General features: G+C 39.8%; 1 protein-coding gene across 1 annotated transcript in view; it reads right to left on the reverse strand.

Annotated features, from left to right (window-relative positions):
- NLGN1 (neuroligin 1) overlaps window positions 1–6,194 on the reverse strand; it is a 479,009-nt gene extending 472,815 nt beyond the window's left edge. Inside the window, exon 1 of the mRNA XM_054166806.1 lies at window positions 5,980–6,194. The gene's annotated coding sequence lies outside the window, so the exon portion shown is untranslated. The remainder of the gene's footprint in view (window positions 1–5,979) is intronic.
- Between the last annotated feature and the right edge of the window lie 3,168 nt (window positions 6,195–9,362).

The following is a 9,362-nucleotide window of genomic DNA, read 5'->3' on the forward strand; positions in this document are numbered from 1 at the left end:
GTCACTGTTTTCTCTTGAAATTGTTCATATTTTGGACAAGAACAAAAGATTTATTTTCTGTGATATGCTTTCAATTGGTAATATAAGAAAATAAGTAGATGAATGTGATACGGGTTTCTGGTTAGGTGTAGGAGCCAGTTTTCTAGGATTAATGTCTCAATTAAATGGAAATATAACTCCAATATTCTTTTTAAAAATGTGTGTATCCAATCACACTCTCTCCTATCTGGCAAACATTTTAGTCATTTTACAGACCAGTGAAGTTCTGAGAGTCAGGTCTTTTTCTGACTCAGTCACAACAGGGTAGACTTCATTTTCAAGCTTGTATACATACAGATTTCTTGCAGGAAGATTTATGGCAGTCCAATACCTGAAGTCAATACCTTTGTGAAAGGAACAACAGGGCTTTCACACTACCTATGTCTAAACTACTCTTTACCTCACTGTTCAGATTATTAAGTCAGTTCATTCTTTTGTCCAGAAATCATTGCCTTATACAGAAGCTTTATAGATAGCAACACAGAGGGCTAAAGGGAAAACATTCAGCCAAGACACTTCTTGTCTTCCTGGTTTCAAAATAAACATAAAAAAATATACCAACTTGCTTTCAAGTATTTAAAACAAGAAATGCTGCACTTCCGCATTTGCCACAAAATGGCTTATGTTGAGGGGTTTTGGGGTCTCACTGCATGATACAAGAATCAAAAGCTAACATGCAAATCATAGAATCGATAAGGTTGGAAAAGACCTCAAAGATCATCAAGTCCAACCTGTCACCCAACACCTCATGACTACTAAACCATGGCACCAGGTGCCATGTCCAATCCCCTCTTGAACACCTCCAGGGACAGTAACTCCACCACCTCCCTGAGCAGCACATTCCAGGGGCTAACAACTCTCTCTGTGAAGAGCTTTCTCCTCACCTCCAGCCTAAACTTCCCCTGGTGCAGCTTGAGACTGTGTCCTCTTGTTCTGGTGCTGATTGCCTGGAAGAAGAGACCAACCCCCTCCTGACTACAACGACCCTTCAGGTAGCTGTAGACAGCAAATTCCAAGTAGATAAAAAATCCCTGGCAGTTTTCCCCACTCTAAGCTATGGCAGTCAGACTGCTTAGATGAAAAGCATTGTACTGTTGCTGTGTATTCCAGCATGAATATAGCACTAGCCAGAATGAAGGAACCACATACTGATCTTATGCGATTCTAGGAAATTCTCCCATGCACTTGAGTCATGGTCAAGCTGCTTAGCCTAAACACATTGAATTAGTGTAAGCAGCAACTAAAATTGTAAAACATTTTTGCTTCCAATTGTTTGGTTGGTTTTTTTTCCACTTACCTCTGACCTGACTGCAAAGAAAAATGGTCTGGTCAGAGCCATCTGAGTAGTTCTGATCCTACTGTATAAGAAAGTGCTCAAATATTTTTGGCAGGGCCTGGTGTCCCCTAATCAACAGACTTCTTCACAACACAGATGGGATACTGTCATTTACCCTGAAACTGGAGTGCAAAAGCCCTCAATACATTTGGTTTTCTGTCTCAGGATCCTAGGTTCTCCAGGTTGTCCCTAAAAACAAAACAAGGCAGAAGTTCTACTGTTCATTTTATAATCAAGCACTTAAGCATTGCAGCTTATTGTTGGAAAACTAATGAAGGATATTTTTACCTTCTTTGGAATGCTACTCTTTGTTTAAACACTTTTAGTTGTTGAGCAAGCTGAGGTATATTCCTGGCTGCAGGAATAATCTAATTGAGCAGATGCTGCACCTATCACTGTTTCAAGTGTTTCCTCACCACAGCAGAGATGTGCATTGATACAAATGCCCCTGTTGATCTACTTCTACCATGAATGCCTCCCTGACAGTTTATCCATCAATTCTCACGACGTTCATGGCAGATGATATAGAAACACCACGAATTCCAAGAGCTGCCCACGGTCTCAGTATTACAAACCTAAACCCTTTCTTTCTCAAACTTCACACTCCAACATCTGGGGGGGGGAGGGGGGAACCCACTAACTATAAAGCACATTCTTGAATTATATTACTCTATTAGAAAATCAGGGAATTTTTTTTGTGCATCCATATGCATGAAGCTCACACATCCTACCAAAAGCAACCGAGCGTGATAGAAGTTCATTGTGCTTTAGTGAAAAGGTCATTAGACATCTGAAATAGTAATTATCTGCTTCTATTCACTATCCCCTATGACATCCTTAATATGAGATTTCTCCTTTGTCATGCTTCTTAGTATCTTTCACAGATATTGTAACCAAGAATGCAAAGAACTTTTTTTTTTCCAATTATTTTTACATTTTGAAATAAATTACTTAATACTTAGTGGGGAGTCATCTTTATTTTATCCATTATGAATGAGAAAGTGCAAAACCCAGCAGCAAAAATATTGATACATATTGTTACAGATTTCTCTATAAAGAGCTATTCATTAAAGCCCAGAGCACTGCGGTGAGTTAAAATATTTATTACTAACTTCTGTATGTTAGAGATAGGACAAGGTGGCAAGAGGCCAAGGGAGGTATCCAAAGCAGAGATATTGCACGATGCTCAGGCCATCATGATGATCAATTGTTTCATAAAACCCAGATCAGACTATGAACAGCACCACTATTAGCCTAGCTGCATTTACCTTTTTTTGGTCCCTAAGCAGACACTTAGTATCAAGTTTAATCATCCAAGATTGTTAAACCCAGAGTTCCCTTACAAAAGGTCCCCTCGCTGATGGGATATGGAAGGGTTTTTAAAATTAAAGTCTTGGTACATCACATTTCAAACACCTTTTGCTTTCCCTTCTTTTTCTACCTTTAGTACAAGCTAAAAATATTTTTAATAGTGATTGCCATGGCAATAAGTAAGCTCAGCTCTCAATATTTGAACTACCAATGCTGTGCATTGGCTCCGATTTATTTATTACACCCAGCTTAACACAGCAAACTCCCCACAACACTGAGGTTCACCATGGCTCCACACAGGGCAGCACAGTGAGGAATTTGGATCCAGCTGGGAGAGAAACAGAGACTTGCAAAGTGTAAAGAATTTCTTGAAAGCAGCCATGCTATACTTTAAGGGAGGGCAGCCACAGTATCTTCAGCTCTCAACCAGGGGAGTGAGGAGTGGATACAGGGGGGTTAGTCTGTTTTCCTTCTATGGGCACCTCTACCCAACTCTCCTGCTTTGCCTTCTCCTTCAGCATAAAGCCTGTTTTACGTGCATTTTTGCAGAGGCAATAAATCCAGTCCTAAGTGAAGAAGCACAAGACTTTGGAAATAAACTTGAATGTACTGAAAGTGCCTCCATGCCTTTGGTGAGATTTCAAGAAAATGAACTTCTATTGGTATCAAAAGAAAACTGTTGTTGATAAGGCATTAGGAGCAATTTTCTCTCTCTGCTTTGTTTTTAGTAAAGAAATATGATATTTCTCTTCAGATCTCTCTGGAATTTGGTATATGCCTGAATACAGGGGACATAAAAGATGGGTGATCAAGAAAACTTTCAAGGCTTGTTCTTGCTTGACTTGCAATATAAAGGGCAAGGATCTTGATTTTATAGACCCTAAAATATAAAAAGGGTTCAAAATCCAATATACAGCTTTTTGTTATTTGCTTCAGTAAATCTATATTTTATCTTCTCTGCAGGGTACAAGTTTATCTTCCAAACAACATCTATTTTGAAGATACACTCATCAGCAATGCAGTACTTTTTCCTTGAGAAGTGCTGCAGGATCTCTCGCTATGGAGTAGGAGTAACAGAATAATACAAAGATTACAGCTTAAAACACGAGTAGAGCGTATTTGCCCTCGCCTGCTATAATAGAGAGTGCTCTGGTGTATAGTCATACTGTTAGAAAATGCACAGCCTTACTTGAAAAATACCAGCACTGTGCAGGTGTATATTCATGAGGCACACCAGGTGCAGGCAAACATGCCTGATTCTGAAACTACACATAGCTAGTCACCTGTAATTTGTAGATTTTCACTGACTTATAGTTTTGCATGTCTATAACTTTCTTCTAATCAAAACTCTAGCTCTGCACATTGCCACTAAGATCCATTACCACAGCTTGATCCTTCATTAAGGTATCAATATTCATCCCAGCACTCCTTGCTTCAGAATCCACAGTTAAATTACTGCTTTAATTGTCTGCTGTCACTGACAGCTAGGTAAGTGCATGTGCCTGGTCCACAGCAGCAACCAGAAGTACTTGCCTTAGTGCAGAATTACAGTACAAATCTAAACGTTCTTTCTTTATGCTTAAGAAGTGATCATAAATCACTGCTTCAGCACAGTCATCTCCAAATGGTGGGGACTATTTTTCTCTCCTTTTTGAAGCTGTGATTCACAGTTGTTCTTGCCACTGTCCCAGCTTGAAAGTTAGAGTCCTTTCTGCTTTCCAATTCCTACCAATGTTCTAAGAACATTAATACTCACAGCAAGTATTTACCTTAAAATGGAGGGAGTTAAAATGGTTGTCCATATTTTTAATGTCTGGGAATCCTTTATATATTCTGATGAATATGCAGGAATGAAGTAAAGAATTGGCACAGACACACTGAAGGCCATATTCTCTAAGTTTTCTAGGAAGCAATGCTATTGTTTTATCTGGGCTAACCCCCACTCCCCAGTGCACGCAGAACAAGACCAACCCAAATGATGGGGAGCAATGGCATTCACCTGCATATGGTTAATGTGACAGTGCCTCCAACCACACAATATTCCTTTTATTCTGTTTTGATTGGTTTACACTAGATCAGAGATTTAAACTGTGCTGAGGTGGTTTATAGTTCTTGCTAAGTTAAGAACTGACATTTTAGTGGCACATTCAAGGAATTTATGTAGACAAGTCATATGAACCTATCGTGATAGCTTAAACATAGCCCTTGGTAACTCAGCCCAGACCCCAAGGGTTCAGGCAAAATCGTAACTCTCTTCAGTCTTTGAGCCATCACAATTCAGCTAGACTGTGAAGCTGACAGCTGTTTACTGTAAGGTTACCTCCTGCCTGCCAAATAATAGGGCTGCTGTTGGCACCCTTCCAGTCCCCTAGTTGAGAAAAGACTTCTTATAGTCAGAACAGAGCTAGACTGTTACAGTCTCCAAGCTGGAAAGGTGCATATCTTTAAATAGGCTTAAGTGAGATTGAACTGGTCCATTACCTTACTTCAGTTCTTTTCAAAGTAAATGTTATCACATTTGAGTAGAATATAAATGCCAAACTAGAATTCAGCCAAGTAATGCTAGAAGACCAACAAGAACATCATGAATAAAGGCACGCATTCTTCCAGAGTCCCGCAGCTCACATCTTTCACATGATGCCCACAGTTCTGTGGGAAGAAGACAGCATCCTGCCTTGCTCTCTTCGCTACAAATGAGAAGAAATACCTTCTCCTTTGACACATGGAAGTAAGCCATCATTTTGTATCACCAGCTGCCAAAAAGACGTATATTAATGATAAATTAAGACAAATGTCACGTTGAAGTCAAGAAATAGTGCAGAAAAGTCAGCAAAACCCTCTCATTACAGCCCCAAGCTGCAGTCTCACCTCCTTTTTTTTTACTTGTGTTTTACTGTTCCTAAAACCACGCTCAAGACTGTTGCAAACATTTTGCATTACACCAGTATTAGCTAAAAATAGGACAGGGAACACAATGAGTCCTCTTCCTAGCTCCCCTATGTGGTCTCTACAGCAAGCCCATGAGTTTTCATTCCCTACTACAAAGCTTGTGCATCACACCAAGAAGGACGGAGCCTGTTCATTTTCCCTTGTAGTCAAAAAAAGCACACTCAGAGGTGCAATTTTGCACCTCTCAAGACGCACACAAGCAACTAAAATGCTTTATTTTTCAGCCACTCTACCTCTGGAGGATTACATAAAGGGAATAACTCTACGGCTTCTTCCTCTTGTATTTTAAAAGGAAGTAACAAGATAGATACTCATTTCTCTCAAATCACTGAGTAGGTACCTACCTGCAACAGCAGAGCTGGGCTTCTGATCCTCATGAGGAGAGCTGCCAGTTCACTACACCAGCTGGCTCAGGTGCTCAACCTTGAAGAAGGCCCAAATCTATCCTTTAAGCATTTTCTGTTAAGTGCTAAATAGCTTAATCATGCACCTACCCTGCTTGGGTCTTAGGCTCTATCTAAGAGACCCCAAGTCCCAAAGTCAGTGTGGGAGTCGGCTGTAGTGAGCAGCAACTGCTGTGTGGGTGTTTCAGGAACTGACTGGGAGTGCTTACTGGTACTTGGTAAAGTCATTTGATACTTCTGAAAATCTTACCCAAGTGTTTTGAGCATCAAATGTCAGCAAAACTGGAATTTAATTAAGATAGTCCTTGTGAACACAAAAAGCCTTTTTCTGAGCAAAGCATTAGGGAAGTGTTTCCATCTTAAAATGAGCTTCAGAGTGAATATTTGTACAGTAATATCATGGAGGCACTGAGCCCAGGCTTAGTGCTGGATCTGGTGCAGTTCTAACACCATGGGCTCCAGAGGAGTCTGCTGATGACAGCAGCCCTATGCACTGCATCCATTGCATCCCACTCTCTATTATTCAGCAAATATTGCTGGTACCCTGATTCTCTTCAGCATCCGTCAATGGTTTGGTCTTGTGTTCTCAAGTAAAGCAGTCCACACCCTTCATGGCCATCATGATCAGCTGTAATTCCTGTTTACTTTACATGTCTAATTCATCATTATTTACCATGTGTTCCTTGGCTTTTGTGCTGTTAGCTCCTCTGTTTTCCCTGACTAAGATGGATGTTGAATTCTTTGCAAATGGGACTGTTCAACAGATGGCTGTTCAGTTCATGCTCTATTAGACTGATTGTTTGGTCTTTTTATAATTAGATTTTTCTGCTGCTTTGTACTATTTTAATGAAAACTTATTAATGGATGGGGCTAAAAACCAAAATAATAAAAATATCAGGCTTTCCTCAAGTGTAACAACTTGAAACAGTTAAGAGCATGCTTCCTTATAAAAACAGTAGTTTAAACCATCCTGGCCTGAAAAACCATCTTCAGACTGTCCTTATGTATGTGCAGGAAATTGTGTTGCATGCCATTATTTTTAACCACTTAATTAATTTTCTTCAAACCAAGATTATTTTTCTTCCTCTAATGAGAGCTCTAAAACCTGTCAGGTCTGAGGCTTCTATCTTTAGGCATTTTTGGGGGAATTATGCAAGTCCAGAATTTAAAATAGAACATACGGAGGCTCCTCAGCTCAGTTCAAAAATGGCAGAACTAATTCCAGAGAAAGATTTCTCCAAAAAAGCTGACTTGGAAGCCAAATGGATCATGGAAAATTTTAGCCAAAAAAAAGAGAAGTGTATTTTGAGAAGGTATGAGTTGCTTAAAACGCTGTGTTGCATCTTAGCTTCAGCATTTGCTATGAAGAATGCTATAATAATATTATAATTATCTATAATATCAGAGAATTCTCTGTTCATCCTACTTAAAGGTAATGCAGTGTGAGTCACTAAAAATTATGAAACTGAAGTGCCATTTTAATTTCAGGGTATCATTACCTCTACTTGCACAACCCAGATAAACCTAGCTCGGGAGCAAGTTCTCCTGTATTTATACGCGCGTATGTACGTACGTAGCTCTTTGGAAACAAAGACTCCGTAAAATTTAACATCCCCAGCCTTTTGGGGAGTACAGTGCTGGACACTGCAACGAAGTTACTGTGTGCTGCTTCTCTTCCCATCTGTTATTTCTCTCCCTGATTCTTGGCAGTTTTTCCCGCTGACAACTCGGCGGTGAAGGTCTGAATCCAGCGATCTGAGTGGGTGATATCTATCAATCTTGTGCCACACGTATGCAACATTGCTAGGCAACAGGTAGCAGCACGACACCCACATCCTGCAATTTCCTTTTGGTGACTGAGACTTTTACTATATTAATTACACTGAACTTTATTTCATGCATTTCAGGCATTAACTTCTATGGAAAATATTTTTAAAAAACTCTGAGCTAAGATTACTTTCTGTTGTCTGTTGAATGAACAAATATTGGCAACTGATAAAGTTGTCATTCTAACAATTGCTAGCTATGACTGTGGCGCGTGAAGCCTTCCAAAGCCGCAGAATAGTAGGGTATCAGATTAATCTGTGCAGAAGAGAACTATGCTACAAAGAAAAATTTTTGCAAGGATTTCAAAAGACATACAAATATAAAGAGAAAAGAACTAAGAAGGAAGTTCCTTTTGTCTCTACTTGCTTTCTCCACCCTATTTCTTTTTTTTTGGCTGGTTTCTCTTTCAGTGGTTACGATGCTGCAGAGGGACTAAGCTAGAGATTTACTTTCATGCCCCATCACAGACTCTTTGTGTCACCACAGGCAGATGAGGCTCTGTTATGCTACAGAAAGAACTCGAGTGAGCTGCACTCACTTCTCTGGAATTAGCCTGGCTTAGGAAGAATATCCAGCCCTTCAGCATTATTACATTCTTGTAGGTAATGTATTTTTCTATGGATCTGGGATTTCTCAAAGATGTGTTCCACAGTTATTTAAGCTGCAATAAACTGGGTCATTTTACACATTTAATTTTGAAATAATTTGCCTGTCCTTTCTGAATACACAAAGGAAATCCCTGAAATGTACCCAAATGGAGCTCATCTATTTGTTGTAAAGCGCTTGTTTTAGCCACTGATGGGTAATAGCAAGTTCAGCTTTAGTTCACACCCTTCGAGAAACCAGCCAAATCATATTAACAGCTGCATGCTCATATTCAAAGTTTTCCCACAGACAGAACATTATTAGGGGCAGCCCTTGAATTACAACCCAAACTATCATTGCAGCAGAACAAGTCTCTCTGAAGGTATTCTCAAAGGACTATGAGTGATCATGAGCCATCAAATTACCATTATTTGCAAAGTACCATTGGTTTCTGTGTCTTGGCTTAACATGAGTAACTCGGTGTGCCAGTACCATTTATCAGGACTGGAAAACTACCTTAATCAGCATGGGGTTTGGGTTCTGTGGTAGTTTTAGGCTATGCCTTTATGCTGGGGAGGGGATGGCAGGGTGTGGAAATTTCAACCCACCACAGGTTCTCACCTTTATCACTATCGCCCATGGTGTTTGTGAGCTGCTCATAACCTCTGTGTGCAGGTACATAGTTCCTTCATACATACAAATGCCAAGGCATCAACTAGCAGCCTAATTTTTGCTATCCTAGGATGAATGGAAAGAACACTCAAAAAAATGCTTTCTGTACTTTTTGGTCAACAAGACAAGTACATTGATATGCTGTATTTTGTAAGGCAGCTATTTTTATAAATGAAGTCTCTTTTAAGTGAGTCCATGGGACACCGAGTCTCAGCATTGTTTATTGTACAGGCATGACC

This window comes from Dryobates pubescens, chromosome 13 (genome assembly GCF_014839835.1).
Source record: "Dryobates pubescens isolate bDryPub1 chromosome 13, bDryPub1.pri, whole genome shotgun sequence".
Taxonomy (NCBI): domain Eukaryota; kingdom Metazoa; phylum Chordata; class Aves; order Piciformes; family Picidae; genus Dryobates; species Dryobates pubescens.